At 42.9% G+C, this 19,063-nt stretch overlaps 1 protein-coding gene and 1 pseudogene across 1 annotated transcript in view; both read right to left on the minus strand.

Annotated features, from left to right (window-relative positions):
- Positions 1 to 19,063, minus strand: part of DOCK8 (dedicator of cytokinesis 8) — a 219,317-nt gene that overhangs the window by 193,782 nt on the left and 6,472 nt on the right. The gene's annotated exons all lie outside the window — the stretch shown is intronic.
- Positions 3,781 to 5,574, minus strand: LOC102728146 (importin subunit alpha-1 pseudogene; annotated as a pseudogene).

Genomic DNA, 19,063 nt, shown 5'->3' on the forward strand with positions numbered 1-19,063 from the left:
AATACAAGCTTCCTTTTCTGAAGACATTGAAGTTTTAATACAAAGTCTGTACAGCTTGTTTACTCAACTTCACTTATTTTTTTTAATTTAGAGAAGATCAGAAAAGAACATTTTAATACAATTTATATAGAGACAATGGAAGGGAATTAGAAATATTTTGGTTTACTTATAAATGATAATACTGTCAAGAGGACTTAAATTGGAAATATTTAGGGGCACCTGGGTGGCCCAGATGGTTAAGCGCCTGCCTTCGGCTCAGGTCATGATCTCAGGGTCCTGGGATCAAGCCCCGCATCGGGCTCCCTGCTTGGCAAGAAGCCTGCTTCTCCCTCTCCCTCTACTGTTCTCCCTGCTTGTACTCGCTCGCTCTCTCTGTCAAATAAATAAATAAAATCTTTAAAAAAAAAAAAACTGGAAATATTTATTTCCCCAAAGATTGCCACATTTTTGAAACAAAGATTTCTCTGCCATAAAACTAGGTTGAATATTTTAAAAATGACAAATGGACACCATAAAAGGTTTTTGGTTTTTTTGTTTTTTTGTTGTTTTTTGTTTTGTTTTGTTTTTTTGGTCGAAAGTGCCCTTTTGGTTAAAGGATTAGCAAATTCAAGTAAATTCTACAGGCTCATTAACTTGCCATATTTGACTAGTTCACCAAAAGTGGGAGCAGTGAAAAGATATAAAATAGCAGCTCATGATCTCTTTCTCCAGCTGACTTTAAAGAGACATTAAAAAACGAACAGCAAATTCAAATTACTTGTAACATAAACAAGGAAACACACTTCTTTCCATACTTCAGGTGTGAATAACAATTTATGCAGAATTATATTCTATTTTGGCTGTGTGGAAATATTTTTACTAAGTGTCAAAAGGAAAACCTTCAAGTCACTTAAAACTTTTTAAATACCCAATATTCACATGTGATCTTCAATGTCAACTAAGAAATCCTAAATTCAGGGGTGCCTGGGTGGCTCAGTTGGTTGGGCTTTTGATTTCGGCTCACATCATGATCTCAGAGTCATGGGATTGAGCCCTATGTCAGACTACGTTCTGGGCATGGAGCCTGCTCGGGATTCTCTCTCTCTCCCTGCCCCTGTTTGCCTCCCCCACTCCAAAAAAAGAAAGAAAAAGAAATCCTTAATTCAATACTCAGAGAAAAAAAAAAATCTCAAAAATTTCATTTTTTCTGTGGCACCACCCTTTATCCAACTTCCTTGGACTTGTTGAAAGTCTTACTTAAAAACTGGTAAATTACCTGTGAATTACATACCCTCAATCTCTGGATTCAACAGCAAGGCCACTTAGAAAATGGGATCATTTTATAGGTATATTTTAAAGGTTTCACATATGTATTTGTCCTTCCTTCTACCACAAAGAAATCAGCCCCATGCTGAACACCTAAAGACTATTTCTTTTTTTTTTTTTTTTTAAAGATTTTATTTATTTATTTGACAGAGAGAGACAGCGAGAGAGGGAACACAAGCAGGGGGAGTGGGAGAGGGAGAAGCAGGCTTCCCGCTGAGCAGGGAGCCCGATGTGGGGCTCGATCCCAGGACCCTGGGATCATGACCTGAGCCGAAGGCAGACGCTTAACGACTGAGCCACCCAGGCGCCCCTTAAAGACTATTTCTTGTGCCTCTCCCGCCTCTGTCAGATAAAAAAATAGATCAATAGGGGTCATTTGGGGGCGCCCTTTTTAGTTGTTTCCCTAAACTGTCTGAACAATTATCTCAAAGTCCCATATTACTTGGTCTAATGAGTTTAAAGTTTTAGCATCTACATCTTGATGTCATCCAACTGACCCAACAGATCTTGGATGGCATCCCTATTCTGCCGATGACCTAGAATTGTGGGAGGATAAGAGACATTTGGGTAAGTATCTGATTGTAATGTAGAGTGTATTTCTTTTCACGGATTGTGGTGAAAAAACTTTGAAAGCCAACATTAAAGACCAAGTTGACAAGACTTTGGAGTAGTGGGCACCACACATTGTCTTGGAGGATGGATGGTGGCGTTGTATGAAAGGGGGATTGTGAGTTGAAGCGTCCCTTTCATTGAGGGTGGGGTGGGGAACACAGTGGGTGTCAGAGTCAGTGGATTTGGGCAATGAGATACATAGAGTAACTCCACCCCCACGAACACACGCACACTCCATTTCATTTAGAGCCACCTGAGGCCTCAAGGGGACGGTAGGGAAGAAGGAAGAACATAGCTGTGCAGTTCAAAACAGTAGTTGTCCAAATTGGGGCTCCCCAGGAATCCTGATATTAAACAAAACATGTCAGTCCGTAAATACTGAAACTGTTTTGGGGCCAGTCAGATCTTTCTTCTTTGTATCTAAAATCCAAATTTCAGGGGCACCTGGGTCGCTCAGTCATTAAACGTCTGCCTTAGGCTCAGGTCATGATCCCAGGGTCCTGGAATCGAGCCCCGCATCGGGCTCCCCGCTCAGCAGGAAGCCTGCTTCTCCCTCTCCCACTCCCCCTGCTTGTGTTCCCTCTCTCACTGTGTCTCTCTCTATCAAATAAATGAAATCTTAAAAAAATAAAATAAAATCCAAATTTCACTGGTCGCAGAGACTAGAACCCAAGACTGATCCCCAGGGCAGCATCTCTGTCTCCACACTCTGATGTCTTCCCAGAGAATGAACGTAGCTGTAACCCCACCCGTGGGAACGTGCATTGGCTTGAGGGGGCCAGATGTGAATGGAAATGTGCTTGTTACACCAAAAACAGAGAGGTCATCTACTACATCCGCAAACATTCTCCTCCTTTCCATCTGAAAATCAAGTTTCATGCATTATATCACTGAGTTGATTAAGTCTCTGAAGGCTGGGCAGTGTTTCTAGCAGATCGTTTTCAGTTTTAGTGCTGGGGTCAGGGGGGAGTTAGAATTTTGAGTTTGAAAATGCATCTCTGTTCATAGCTAATTCCAGAGAAAAATCGAGTTAGTGTTGGCCCACTTTACTAGAAAGATTAAAAAACCGACCCCATAAAAGGGTATTTGCACTGGGATGAAGGGATTCCACCACAGGGTTTTCAGGCGCTGGAAGGCCATGTCTAGTTGTGTTTAGAGTGGAGATGGTCCATCTCTCTCGGAAGTTAATCTGCTCGCCCATCTGAGGCGAAACTAAACGTATTACGGCATATGGAAAAAACAACCTCAACAGATTCCAGAGCAAGGCCGTGGTGAGAACTGATGTGGGCAGGCAAGCTGGCTTGCTGGAAGCTGGGGCTGGCAATGACCAACAGCAAGGGGTTAACAGCATGGCTCTGGCCTTAGCTGGGTTTCCCACACCTGGGTTCCCACCACTGCTTTACCACTCACAACTGCATAACCTAACCCAGCCTCAGTTTCCAAATCCACACCTTGGGATAAGAAGAACACCCTTCACCCGTTAGGCTGTTATAAGAATTATAGAATTATAACGATCCAATGATATAAGACATAATTATATGCATGTGAATTGTATGCATATGAATATATAATAATATATATAGTTACATGCATGTGGAGGACGTAGCAGGTGTCAATAAGTACAAGAATTAATATGTTGGGGTTTTTTTAAAGTTTTTTTTTTTTTTAAAAGAAAGGGTGGAACTTAATCTTCATTTACAGGACACAGCAAGGTAGGAGATTCCACATAGAAATAAGAAACCCAGGGCGCCTGGGTGGCTCAGTTGGTTAAGTGACTGCCTTTGGCTCAGGTCATGATCCTGGAGTCCCGGGATCGAGTCCCGCATCGGGCTCCCTGCTCAGCAGGGAGTCTGCTTCGCCCTCTGACCCTCCTCCCTCTCATGCTCTCTGTCTCTCATTCTCTCTGTCTCAAATAAATAATAAATAAAATCTTTAAAAAAAAAAAAAAGTGCTACCATAACAAAACATATTGAAAAAGAGTTCTTGGTAGAGAAACAGGAAGACAAACTTCTACCAAACAGAGTCCTCAGCAAACAACTTTCTACCTCAGCTGCACAATCTAAAAGTTAAAGGTCCTAGGAGTGCCATCCTGAACTTGGAACCTATAGTTTCTGTCACAACCTTCTCATCTTCCTCTACAGAGAAATCCTGCTCAATCAAATTTAATGAAGCTTTCTCCACGGACTCATTTTTGTGGTTTTGTAGAGCTTCCACTGTGTCCAAACCTCCACATTCTTCCATCATTATACTAAGTTTCTCAGTTTCACCTAGTTTCTCAGCAGCCCATACAGCTTCCTTTTGTGTCTTAAAACCCGCCTTAGGTTCCCTTAGAGAGAACACCAACAAGGAATGGGACTAATCCATGATTCACAACTTGCTGTATCTGGTCCTGGTGGCCACCTGTCATGTTTCACGTTGTCCATGTAGTTTCCTTCTGAATATTAGTTTTGGGGTTCACTAGCAGGCTGGGAAAGACAGCAAGTGGTCCTGCATCTATTACAACCCCAGTCTGTTCATCTGTCCCAGGGACAATACCTCCTATGGCTCTTAGCACAGGAGTCACAATGGGCAATTCAGTAGCTCCTAGAAGCTTCACAAGCTGGGGCACAACTCCTGTTTTCACAACCATTTCAATCCATTCATCTGGACCATCGGGAAGGTAGCCAATGGCCCAGCAGGTATCTGCTAATATTTCTGGATCACCATGATGCAGGAGATGAACTAATGTAGGAAGAATCTGCTCAACAGCATCTAATGGGGGTGCAGGATTCTTGTTGTGACAAAGGTCTGGAAGCGTCCAAGTAAGGTTATGTAAGTAACCACATGCTAAAGATCACATATCAGGAACTGCAAGGAGAGCCCATAGCGGGTCAACTGCACCATACTTGATAACCAAGTCTCAAAAAACCGAACCATCACCTGCAATGTTTCCTAGAGCCCATACAGCTTGTTCACTGATGTGGGCATGGGAAGATGCCAAAGGAGAAATGAATGCTGGGATAGCACCTCCATCTACCGCAGCCTTGGTCTGTTCTGATGTCCCAGAAGCAATGCTAGTGAGAGCCCAGGCAGATTCAAACTGAATGAGACTACAGTCAGTTCTGCCCAAGAAGACACAAATTTTGGAATCAAACCAGTCCAGATTATGTTGTCTATGATGGGCTGTTCTTCCCTAGAAAGTAGTTTCCTAGCAGCTTGAGTAGCCTGGAGCTGGCTTTCCAAATTGTTGCTATGTATGCCTTTGACAATGTCATCAACAGACCAGTGTGCAGTGCCCTGGTTGTTGTGGTTTTCCTGCAGTGGAGAGGTAGTGTCATCAGGAAATCAGCTTATGTTTCTCCTTTTCAGCATCTGGTCAACCTTCTTAGCTTTCCTCAGCTCCATGTTAACTTCTATCCAGTGCCGCCTCATTTCTGTACTGTCTTTCCCCTTGTTCTTGAATGTTAAGGTGGGCAGCTGGTGAATTAGCATTCTTGTTGGTGGACATGGTTATGAGACAAAGGGAGAAAGCTACACGGCCGGCTCAGGCTTCCACAGGAGGCGGTCTGGGGCATGCAGGCTGCGGGTCAGCTGCCCTCAAAACGTCCACCATGGATCACCCCAAAGAGGGTGTGGCTAAAGATTTTATGTATTTATTTATTTGAGAGAGAGAGCATGAGCTGGGGGGTGGGGGGGAGCAGCAGAGGGAGAGGGAGAAGCAGACTCTCGGCTGAGCAGGGAGCCCGACGCGGGGCTCGATCCCAGGACCCCAGGATCATGATCTGAGCCGAAGGCAGATGCTTAACCGACTGAGCCACCCAGGCGCCCCAAGAATTAATGTTTTAAAATAATTATTAGTGATCACATTGTGTCTCTCTTTCCTTCTGGCAGGGCAAGAAACATACCACTGGTTTCTCAGTTTCTCCAGTTTATATTAGTCTTCCCCTGTCAGTGAAGACACATTATACAATGATCTTTCTACTTTTCAGCAAAACAGAATTTTGACAAAAGTCATAGTCACATTACTATCATTTTTGATAGGCATGGGGCCCAAATTTCTTCTCAAGTAGAGTCTGGCACCTGGCACTCATCCTTTAAAGTGGGTGGAGTAGGGGAAGAATTTATAAAAGGACAAAGCGCTGTTAGCCCTGAAAGGGATTTTAGAGATCATCTCATGATGTGAAGGCTCATGCTGACCTTCTCTCCTGAAAAGCACTGGTATTTGATTTTGCTCACACAAAACAAAACACCTTTTAAAAATTTTTACCTACCCCTTCCTTAAATATGGAATAAAGAATATGCTAGTTTCTTCGTCTCACATGAGAATTTGATTATTTATACCAAATCATTTTCCCTTTCCCAAAAGACAGGAAGAAAGAGGAATGATATTTCTCAAACACCTACATGATAAGCAATTTCCACATAATCTCATTTAATCCCCATAACAACCCTAGGAAATAGAAGATTATCTTTTAATTAACAGATAAGGAAATTGAGGCCCAGAGAAGCTAAGTGACTTGCTCAAAGCTGGTCAGGAAGTGGTAAAATGGGCACTGGAATCCGGTTGTGACTCAAATATTCATGTTCACTCCAAAAATGACTTGGTGTCTCCACAGCCCTCACCCTGTGTGATTTTCTTCACAGCACTTACCACCACTCAACATTGTATTACATATTGATCTGTGTATTTGTTATCTATTTCCATCATTAGAACCTAAATTCTGTAAGAGCAGGGTCTTTCTATATCCCTCAAGTGTAAAACGGTGCCTGGCACATAGTACATGCTCAAGTAAATGTTTGTCACATGAATGAATGGATGAATGAATGAGTTAGTGAGTTAATTAATGAATTAATAAGGGGATATAACAGAGAATTAAATGTCAGATTTTTCTTTAAAGATTTTATTTATTTGAGAAAGAGAGAGAGAGAGAGAACGAGTGATTGGGAGGAAGAGAGAGAGAGGGAGGGAGAGAGGGAGGGAGGGAGAAGCAGATTCCCTGCTGAGCAGGAAGCCCAACGTGGGACTCAATCCCATGACCCCAGGAGCATGACCTGAGCCAAAGGCAAATGTTTAACCAACCGAGCCACCCAGGCACCCCTAAATGTCAGATTTAAATGTAAATAGCATATAACTCTGGCAATAAAAAAGAAATTGTGCATAATAAGTTATTTTTTCTAGGTGATCTCATACTTCTATATAATTTTATTCTCTTCAAGAAAATATACATCTAACTGGCTTAAGAGGGCTAGTTTATAGATTCTTGATACAGCTGGAAATGTTGGTAATTAACATCAGGATACCCTCAAATAGGACTGAGATTATCCAGAAAAGCATTCATTTAAAAACTGTGGCCACAAGGAAACTTCATGAATTAATAGTATTTGTCCAAACCAAATTTATCTTTGGGTTCATTGACTCAATCACAATAATGGTTGCAGTTCAATCTTTTGAGGTTGATTTTTTCCTTGAGGCTGTCTATAAAAGATTGACCTTACCTGTATGTACCTATTTGAACATAAACCATCCTTCGGTACTTCCCCAATTTATCTTTGGGTTCACTGACTCAATCACAATAATGGTTGCAGTTCAATCTTTTGAGGTTGATTTTTTTCTTGAAGATGTCTATAAAAGATTGGCCTTAGCTGTTTGTACCTATTTGAACATCTTTCAAGTATTTTAAAATCTCATTCTAAAGACAAATGTCACGCAACACTCCAGAAAGACAACTGGGCAGCTATATAAATCACTGAATAACCTTTGAGTCTGTGGTTCAATTTCCAGCATTTATACTGAAGAATCATTCAAGATGAAAAAAAAATTACAATCCTCACAATGAAATGTTATGCATTCCTTTAAAAATGTCATGCAAGAATATTTAGTGACATGAAAAGTTGTTCATACTATATTTTTAAATTAAAAAGCAGGTTACAAAACAGTCTATAAGTCTGCTTCCAATTTTGTAGAAAACATGCATGTATGTGTGTGAGTCTGAAAAATATATATATATCAAGCTGTTAAAAGTGATAAACTTTTGGTCAAAGAACTAGAAATTATTTATTTGTTTGTTTTAGAGAGAGAGCGCAAGCAGGGAGAGGGAAGGGGCAGAGTGAGAGAGAATCTTAAACAGGCTCCACTCTTAGCACGGAGCCCAACGTGGGGGCTGAATCTCATGACCCTGAGATCAAGACCTGAGCCAAAATCAAGAGTCAGACACTTAACCGGCTAAGCCACCCAGGCGCCCCTAGAAATAATTTTTATCTTAAAAATTTCTGCTTCACGTGCATTCCTGCTTTTTCTATAATTCACACATACAGCTTTTGTAATAAGAAGCCATTTTTCACTTAAGGAAAGTCTAGGAAACAGGTCTGTTGTCTCCAATCTATAACTCTAGCTGCTAGTCTTCAGGATGGACCCCTTCTTCTCCCGAATGGCTCTGCGTTCCCACATTTCTTCCCCATCTCTCATATAAGCATCCCTGGTGATCACATGATGTGCATTATCTAAGTGGCTCTACCAAGTTCCCCCTGCAGACTTTCAGAACTGCCACAGTTTTCCACAGAAGTTACTTTTTGGAAAAGGCAACAGTGTGTGCCTACCATCTCTTTCAGTTTTCAGAAAATGTGAGGTCATGGGGAAATTGAAGGTCCAAATTTCCCCTTGGCCTTTACGTCTCTTTCCTTTTGAGTGAACTATGATGTATGTGGTGTGTATGTGTGTGTGTCTGCACGTGTGCACGTGCCTGCGTGTTCTGGGGGACAGGCTCTGTAAATGAGTTGAAACCTTACTTTATGTTGTTGCAGTCACTGCTTTTAACATTTCTCTATCCCTCATGTTCAGTGTTTTTTTACTTTGTCCATATTTATTCTTAGTTTTCTTTTCCGAGCACCTTCCTAGCGGGAGACCTGGTTCCAGGTCCGTTACATAGGACACGTTGACTAATCACAGAAACGTGGCACTCATTTGCATTTCACAAATGTTTCATTACTATGTGTGTTGTGCTCTTTGACTTACGCAGCATTTTCATAGAGATTGTATCATTTGACCCAGTGACATGGGCATTATTCTGTCTTACAGATGGAAAAACTTAAGACTCAGGGAAATTAAAGAACTTGCACAAGATGCTCCCACTGAGAATCAGTGGAGGGCGACCGGAATCGGACTTGTTGGCCTCAAGTTTCTGACTGGAAGGTCTCTACTCTCTTCTCCCTGTAGTGAGGGCTCTCTGAATTGTTTATCACTACAAATGATAATATGAATGAGAAGACTGATGTCACAGACTATTAAAATGATTAAAAGGCAAATAAAACAAGAGGATTCCTCAGACCCAAAGTAAACCAGTCACGAAAAGCAAAGTGACTCAGCTTTCTCATCAAAATTCCGTCACAGAGGGGAGGTGGGACCATTACAAGGTTACCCCTCAAGTGGGAGTGAATGTTTTAGAATGCTTCTTTCTCTTAGATAACATCTTGTTTCCCATCAAATAAAAAATTCTGATTTAATCACTCAAAGGCTGTTTAAAAATATCTTAATCTTCTGGTTTTTCCTCAAATGCTTTTTAAATGCTTGTTCTCTGGGGAAAAAAAAAAATGGCTGAGCAACTTGGCTCCTTCCCAATCTGTGGGGTCTCTAGAATAAAGATTAACTTTCACATGGCACTTCTAGAGTCCTCAATTTCAATGAGATTTTAAGTTGTTTTGTTTTTCTACTATCAGCCACCCTGCCTTAAAGGATAGGTATGCCTTGTATTCTTAGCATCTCCATCTAGAATCTTAGGTGTTTCAGCTAAACACATTTAGATATTGCTTCCTTGGTAGTCTCCACACCCATATCCCCTGTGACTTAGACCCACAGAGTTTCCATCTATCTGCCAACAGCACAGCAAACCAGGCCTATCTGTATGTTGACTGACATTTGGTTAACGGCCCCTCCTTTGTGACTGGGACCCTGTGTGGCACAGATGGTTAGCTGACCCCCCAAAGATTCATGCTCCCCATTCCCAGGGAGGATTTGTTGCTGGAAAGTGACTGCCAGACAAGAACCGTATTCACCAACCCTCCTTGCCTATCGGTGGACCTTGTAAGTAGTTCTCATCATGTAATGTGAGCAGAAGTTGATGCGTACCACTTTTGAGTTGAGGTATTTAATGATGGGCTACAAAGTCTTTCACTGTCTCTTCTTCTTGGCCATTGGCTGAATGATGCCAAAGGAACCTAACAATTACAAGATGGCAGAGCCATAAGGTTGAAGCTGCCTGGGTTCCAAAGTCACTGCTTAGAGGAGAGCCACCTGATCTGTATCAGTCTGTGGCATGAACATAAAATAAATGTTTGTTGGGTTATTCCACTGAGATTTTGGGATTATTTGTTATGACAGCTCTTTTACCCAGATTCATACTGGACCTATAAGCCCAGATATCCCTCCTCATGAGGCCTAGATCATTAGGCCTGGATCTTCCCTCCTCATTAGGATTCTGGAGTTCGATGAGCCTGAATCTGATATGAGTATTAACGGGTCGGAGGTGGCATGATGCTACAATGGAAGTTCTGTCACTGATTCACGCCCACCGCAATTTTGGGGGGCTATGGCAGAGACCGCTGGTCGCCTATCAATAGCCATTATCCCCTTCCTTCTAGCTCAACCCAGGTTTTGTTGGAGGTGGCAATGTGCTGGCCCAATAAAGACTGTATTTACCAACCTCCCTTGTAGGTAGAGGGATCTGACCAAATGTGATATATAGCAAATGTCCAGTTTCCAGTTTTTGGAAAAGTTCCTTAAAGGGGAGCAACGTTAGCCGACGTGCCTCTTTGGCCTTCTGTCTTCTTCCTGTCTTCAAGGTTTTTCCAGTGCGTAGTTTCAGGAGCCACCTTATGACCATGAGCATGAGAACCACGCACCAAGGATGATGGGACACAAAGACACGAGGTCTCCAGTGGCATTTTGGGCTCTCCTACCAAGTGTGGGTTGCCAACCACTGGAATTCCTGTTACGTAAGACAAACTCCCCATCTGTTGAAGCCACTGTTTTGTGGGGTTGTCTCTTCCCTGCAGCTGCTAAAAGCAGTCCTAGCTTACCTTCTGACACAACCCATGTCTTGTATCTTCATTTCAGGCTGGTCTTTCTGCCTTCCTTGCTGTATTCTCTTCTTCTACTCACTTTAATTCTTCCCAGCCCAGGACTTACACTGGACCATAGCACTACCGAATCTCTAAGCCCATAGGGTAACTCTTGAGGATAAAGTGCTCGCTGACCCTTTTTCCAGTCATTTAATTTAGCCTCAAATCCTGCTCCTTGGAGTGACACATAGGAATTTCCAAGCACCTTGTCTCCATAATACCCTCACACCGCTGCTTCGTCTCTGGACCAGACAGCTCTGCCATCTCGACTCCATCGGTGTAATTATGGTATTTAAGAGAAACCCAAGAAGTTATATAAGTTCATTCACCTGCCTCCAGGCAGGACTGCAATTAGCTCTTCCAGACATATAGCTGGCTTCCATGGGCCAAAAAAGTGTCTCACAAAGCATGACTCATTGGTAACTATGAAGGAGTCCATTTAATCTGTTCTCAGTTTCCCTGCCAGTAAAACGGGTACTGTGATCGGAGCAGGGAACGACAAGACCTTCTGCTTAAATCCATGAAGTTGAAACTGGAATACGATGGCTTGCTTTCTTCGGTGCTGTACTGAGATTAAAATGGCCAAATATTCTGCAACTCCTCCCATCAAGAGATTGGGTCTATTTTCCCACCCATTAAAGCTCGGTTGCCTTGTAACTTGTTTGAACCAATGAATGTGGGGGAAGGAATGTTGTATAAGCTCTAAAGCAAGCCTCAAGGAGCCTTGTGGCTTCCATGCTCCTCCTGGTAGAAAGTTCCCTCGACCACAGAAGGAATACCGAGCTAGAGTCCTGGAGGATATGGGACCACGTGAAGCGGGAGAACAGCACCAAGGTCCTGAACTTGCGAGTGAGGCCAGCGTAGACATCCCATTTCAACTGAGCCATCGGATAATTGCAGCCACATGGATGACCACAGCAAGACCAGCAGGGCTGCCCCACTGAGCCCAACCCGACTTGTCAACCCATAGAATCATGAGAAATAATAAACTGCTGTTGCTTTAAGTCAATAAGCTTTGGGGTAACATACTAGTTTCCCAGGCTGCCATAGCACATCACTACAGACCCAGTGGTATTTATTCCCTCACTGTTCCGGAGGCCGGAAGTCCAAATTCAATGTGTCGGCAGGACCACGCTCCAGCCCTGACGCTCTAGGGAAGACTCCTTCCTTGATTCCCTACTTTCTGGTGGTTGCTGGCCAACTTCGTGTTCCCTGGATCGTGGTGGCGTATCTCCGGTCTCTGCCTCTGTCTTCACGTGGCCTCTTTTCTATGTGTGTCCGTGGCTCTGTGGCTCTTCTTCTAAGGATGCCGCTGATTAGACTTAGCGCCCACTTTAATGCAGTATGACCTCATCTTAACTTACATCTGCAAAGACCCTCTTTCTAAAACAAGATGACATTTGCAGGTACCAGGGCTTAGGAATCTTTGGGGAGAGACACGATTCGACCCACAACAGGTGGTTTGTTAAGCAGCAAAATATAACCGATACTGGTGCTCCTTCCTATAATTTTTGTACTTCAAACACATAAAGATAATAAAATAGAAAGGATTATCAGTTCTGAAAGATAATACATCACAGTGTTGAGAGTTTCAGAATCTCCCCGGAAGAAAACAGATAAGAAGAATATTTTATTTATTGTCAAGGGTCCCAACGGTGGCGCAAAGCAAAATTTGTTATAAATCAGACAGTATCGGGTCATATCTTTATCCATGTGTAAGACTTATTTTATGGGAATGAAACATACATGCGCTTTCCCTCTCAGATCAGAGCATGCTCTGGCCAGCATGGCATGTTAAATCTGTGTAAAGGTCAAAGCTTTGTTAGAACCTTCTGGTTACCGATGTCCCACTTTCTCTTCTGCCTCATCCAAACTTTCTAAAGGAGTGGTCTCTACCAGCTTCCTCCATTTCCTCTGCACTGACTCCCCCCATAACCCTATGAAATCTGACTTCCTTCCCCACAACTCCACTAAAACTGCTGTTTTAGACGTTTACACTGACCACCAGCAAAGCAAATCCAATGGCTCTTTCTTTGTCCCCGGACCTTTCGAATTGCCCTGTTAGCTTGCTTTTCTAGCACTACCCTATCTGCCACATCTGGGCCAAATTCTTCTTCCTCTCTTTTTGCAGCTTTTCCCTCTTACACCAACTGGCAGTGGCTCATGCCCTGGTCCCATGATTTTCCTCTTCCCACTACACTTTCCCACCTTCATTGATGACTTCCTAATTAATACGTTCCTTCCTGACCTCTCATTCAAGTTCCAAACCTATATCTCAAGCTACCCCATGGAAATGTTGTATAGTTTATGCTTCTCTGTATCAATCAGAGTGGGCTTGGTTATGCAGTGATAACAAATAATCCAAAAATCTTAGTGGCTTATAAAAACAAAGACCACCAGAGAGCAAGTGTGGCTCTCCCCTAACTGTCTTTACTCCAGGGCGCAGGCTACAGACCCATCTGGAACATTGCTGATCGTACAGAACAGGGAAAAGTTGACATGGCTCTTAAAGCTTCACCTCGAAGTGACCACATCACCTTCAGTAAGGTGAAAAGTAAAATCCTCTCACAGGGAAGGAGTAACTATCCATCACTGTGCAGCCTACTCCATTCTCTTAAACAAAAACTCTACAAGAGAAGTTTAAATCACCCTCCCAAAACTTACTCAGATTTCAAGTTTTCACAATTACTCACTGGCACCATCTTTATCCAGTTTCCTCAGAATGGAAATCTTGGTGTTCTCTCTTTTATAAATCTCACCTTTCCTAATTACAAAATTTTGAAGAAAATGTGGGAAATATACCTATATACATACATACATACACACGCTTCACATGCCAGGAAACAAAAATCATCAGGAATACAACTACCCAGGTATAACACTGATAACATGTTCACATATGTCCTTCTGGTCCCCTCCTTACCATATGTATTGATCCATTAACTCTACAGGGAGATATATACATATTTGTTTTTCAATAAGAATGATTTCATACCATACATACAGCTTTGTGGCTGTCAAAATCTTATCAAGATAATTTCAGTATTTTCTTTTCTTCTGTTTTGAAAAATAGCATGGCAATGACTTGCAAATTTAAATATCCAGCTCTGACCTCTCTCCCGAGTCTCAGATTCCTAAATAAAACTACATAGTAGGAAATTCCACTTGCATTTCTAATATGCATCTTAGACTTAATATGCCCCCAACTAAACTCTTGATTCACCCTAAAAGGCTGCTCCTCGTCCACTCTTTTCAATCTCTGTGAAAAGCATCCATCTCCACCCAGAACTCCAACCCCAGAGACATGGCGATTTCTCTTTTTCTCCCACTGTCCCCAGCCCACATCTAATCCATCCGCTCAATCTCCAAGTTGTATCTCAGACCTGACTGCCCCTCCCCGCTGCAGTCCCTGCTGCCACCCCCACCCATCTGGAACCTGACTACCTCCCCGTTATTTTCCTTGCTTCCACTCTTTGCTTCTCTGTGGGGAAGCCAGAGTGCACTTTTAAACCCCAGAATGGAAATCTTGGTGTCATTTCTTTTGGGATGTCAATCAAGTCATGCCTCTGTTCCAGAATCCTTCCCATTGCACTTAGAATAACATTTCAACTTTTCCCATGGCTTATAAGGATTTGATTGCTGCCAACTTTTCTCCTCATCTCTACCACTCTCCCTTCATCCACTCTACTCCAGACACGCTGGCTCTTTCTTTTCTTCCAACACACCAGACTTACTCCAGCCACAGCACTTGCTAATTCCCCCACCCAGTCCCAGCCCCAGTCACCGACCCACTCAGGGATGCCTTCCTCGTCCATTCTTTTGAAGTATCCACACTCTCCACATGACCCTTGTACATGCTCTGCATGGCTCTTATTTTATCTGATATTTCCTTGTTTCTTTCCTGGTTTACTTTATTATCTTCCCACTGGAAAATGACTTACATTTTTTGTTAAAGGTTTTATTTATTTTATTGAGAGAGAGAGAGAGCACAGGAGTAGGGGGAGGGGGAGGGGAGAGGAAAAGAGAATCTCAAGCAGACTCTGGGCTGAGCGTAGAGCTGATGCAAGGCTCGATCTCATGACCCTGAGATCACAACCCAAGCCGAAACTAAGAGTCGGTCGCTTAACCAACTGAACCACCCAGGCGACCCTGGAAAATGACTTCTTTTAGAACAAGAACCTAGACTGTCTTGCTCACAGCTCTATCCTTGGCCCTTAGAACTCTGCAGGTACACAGCAGGCTACAGTCAATGTTCATGAGAAGAGCAAATGAACAATTATTGAGGTGCTTCTCAAATCCAGTTGATTCCCTTTGAAGTATCTGTGGCCACAGTCACTTTTCTTCTTGTGACTCCAGCCTAATCCCAGACCTCATCACCTCACAATGGGGATGACTGCAGCCCCCTCCTGATCCATCTCACAGAACTCCCCCTACCCCACCCATTCTGCACACAGCTAGTTACTCTTCCCATTATAAAACAGTTTCATCTGTTGCTCCCCTCCCTGTGCCTTCTGTCAACAATCCTGCCCTAACCCTCACCCAGCCACACAAACTCCATCTCCTCTGTTCTCTTAGTCAACCTGCTCCCTCCCGCTGATTTCTGGGGGGCAGACACTGGTTGTTGTTTTTTCCCCCTCTCATACTGCCTAGAGAAAGTTACAGGCAATCAAAAAAAATTCTTGTGAGTTGAATAAAGTGATTGGTATACAACAGGTAATATACAACAGTTACAGTGGATATATACAACAGAAAAAGTGGATACCCTTTCTAAAGGGATATTGTGAGAGCAGACAGTGATTTGGAATGAAAGAGGACAATACTAGGTGAAGCAGGTGAAGCAAACCAGTGAGAACGACAACAGGGAGGCGACAATCCTGTTCCCGCAGAGACCAGATGGCCACCACTGCCTTGAAGCAGGAGATGGTACATTTTTAGTGGACTTTGAGTCTGCCTTCTTCTGCGAGCATAAGGGAAAACGGGCCGTCATGCTGGTATAAATCGGTGCCTGCTGACTGGCACCCCATAGGCAGCTCTGGTTGGATTCCCCAATGACCCGGGACCCCGGGGGGTTATCTTCTTGGTGAGAACTCAACTTCTCTTGAGTTCTCAAGTACGGCGCCAAGAACCGAATGCAGACAACTCAAACAACTCAAACCACAGAAGGGGTCTGCTGTGTGTGGACTCTTGCCCTGGGTCGCAGCAAGGCAGAGCAGGGATTTGGAGGACAGCCCTACTATCTGTGGCCATTCTTCCCACTTTCTCTCATGGGGGGTGTGGTGCAACAGGGGACTACATCTCCCTGTTCAAACGGGAGAATCCAGCCCAACCATTCAGTTACACGCACGCCAGGAGAACCACATCCTTCTTAACAAACACCATACCCTCTTGTGCTAATCTACAGACTTTCTCTAATCAAATGTCTGGGCAATGAGGCAGAATCTTTATTTTATGCTTTAAAAACCATATTATTGGGGCTCCTGGGTGGCTCAGTTGGTTAAGCATCTGCCTTCGGCTCAGGTCATGATCTCAGGGTCCTGGGATCGAGCCCCACATCGGGCTCCCTGCTCAGCAGGGAGTCTGCTTCTCCCTCTCCCTCTGCCCCTAACCCTGCTCATGCTCTCCCTGTCTCTCAAAGAAATTTAAAAAGTAATATCTTTAAAAAATAACATATTATTTAAAAATAAACATGTTATCAACTCAACTCCTTATCTCAGGTCAAACGCAAATTGCGGGTACCTTCATCTGATGGAGACAAAAAAAAATTTTTTTTTTGTTTTAGTTTCCGGGCTTTTCCAGGAAATAGGTAATGTGACTATAACGTAAGGAGTGACTGAAAAAAGCATGACCGCGGGGCGCCTGGGTGGCTCAGTCGTTAAGCGGCTGCCTTCGGCTCAGGTCATGATCCCAGGGTCCTGGGATCGAGCCCCGCATTGGTCTCCCTGCTCGGCAGGAAGCCTGCTTCTCCCTCTCCCACTCCCCCTGCTTGTGTTCCTTCTCTCGCTTTGTCTCTCTCTGTCAAATAAATAAATAAAATTCTTTAAAAAAAAGAAAAAGAAAAAAGCATGACCAGATTGTACACATCTAAATACCTGTTGCTGGGTTTTTTGTTTTTTGTTTTTTTTATAATTTCACACAAGAAGGGCCATGCAGTCTATGCTGATAGAGCTGGCTTCCTGAAATCATCTTTGGGGGCTCTTCTTGGCAACTGCTTTCAGAGCCACTTGAAGAGACCGCTAAAAACCAGCTCCATGATTTTAAAGTCATATCTTTTCATTAACTCAAACTGATACTACCTAATTTAACAGACTTGATTAAATGCTAATGACTTTGGCTCATTCCAGAAACCATACAGTGATCATTTATGGATATGTGCGTGTGCGCGTGCACACACAAAAACACACACACACACACTAAAAGTACAACTTGGTGGTAGTGCTGACCTCTGAAGGAGCAGAATATGGGTACTTCAAATTTATCTGTAATGTTCTCTTTTTTCATTTAGAAATATCTAAGACACAAGTGTCCAAATGTTGGGGCGCCTGGGTGGCTCAGTTGGTTAAGCGTCTGATGCTTGGTCTTGGCTCAGGTCATGATCTCGGGGTCATGAGATGGAGCCCCGTGTGGAGCCTATTTAAAAAAAAAAAAAAAGTGACCAAATGATCACATTTGTACATTCTGCTCAGCAGGCTCTCAGGTACCTGCCATGTTACCATCTATCTGTATTTACTATATTTTTGAAACTTTCCAAGTAAGAAAAAAAGCAGATTCTCCCCCAGGGGAAAAAGATTTCATGCCACTGAGCTTATTTTTTAAAATAAATGTCCCCCAAACTCTGAGAGCAATTCTAAAAAGATCTCCAAGAATGTTCTGGATACTGCTAGGATCCTTAGAATAAGCAGCACGAAGCCAAAAGGACCACTTTAAAGGTACAATGCCCAAAAGGCAGGGTTAGGAGGCAAATGAAGTCTCCCTCCTTTCACAGTCCATAATCTTGGGTTAATGTCCTTGCCCCTTGCAGACAAGGCCATGACTTTTTGTCTTTGTATTTCCAGGACCTGGTGCAGTGCTCAGAACAGAGTAACCCTCATTAGCTGGAGTGTATTCTCACTCTCAAACTTATGAGCCTAGGATTTGCAAGCCTCCTAATTTATCCACACACCAGAAAGTCAACAGATGGGAGAAAAAAGTTGATTACTTTACAGTTCTGCATTTCTTACTCTAGTTCCAGTTTAGCCTGAATACCATTAGGTAACCTGTTTGCTATTTTTACCTTTAACCTCTTGCATAGGAAGAACAATAAACTTTATCCTTTGAATGATAAGAGTGCTTGTGAAGCCTCAAGGTTTCTAAGCAGAGTGACACTAACATGTTGTACAAACATAAAGCCAATCCCAGAGCCAGAGGGACCCAAAAAAGTGTGAAAGAAGTCCAGTCTATGTATACCCGGATCCAAGGGAAAACACAGTGAATTACATCATCTGGATCTTGTTTGTGAGAGACAGGGATTCTGATTCCGACATGCCATTTCATTTCAAAGAGCAAGAGTTTATGCAAAGGACAGGTAGATTAGATTAGATTGTGAAAGCAAAGAGTGAGTGAAAGCGTGACAACTAGAGTCTAAAAGAGAATCAAGAAAGAATTAAGTTGCTAGAACAATCACCTTCATCGTTAACCCACCTATTCAATGAATAAAGGCAGAAAGTAAGGAAGATGGAGGTTACCACCATCTTTAGTTGTCTATCGGGCAAAGGAAAAAGGAGAAATGTATGACCATTTTAATTTCTGAAGCATGACTTCAGAGGTCACGCAGGGATCTGGCAGAGAAGCTAAACAGGAAGAGGTAAGAGACATTTAAGAGCAGGGGTCAAGCTTGCAAATAAAGATTTAAAAGAATGATAAAACCCAGTGGGGCGGCAGGGATGTCCACTATCACCACTGCTATTCAACATAGTATTAGAAGTCCTAGCCACAGCAATCAGACAACAAAAAGAAATAAAAGGCATCCAAATCGGCAAAGAAGAAGTCAAACTCTCACTCTTTGCAGATGATATGA

The sequence above is a fragment of the Leptonychotes weddellii genome, chromosome 14, assembly GCF_054177405.1.
Source record: "Leptonychotes weddellii isolate Sample4059 chromosome 14, ASM5417740v2, whole genome shotgun sequence".
Taxonomy (NCBI): Eukaryota; Metazoa; Chordata; class Mammalia; order Carnivora; family Phocidae; genus Leptonychotes; species Leptonychotes weddellii.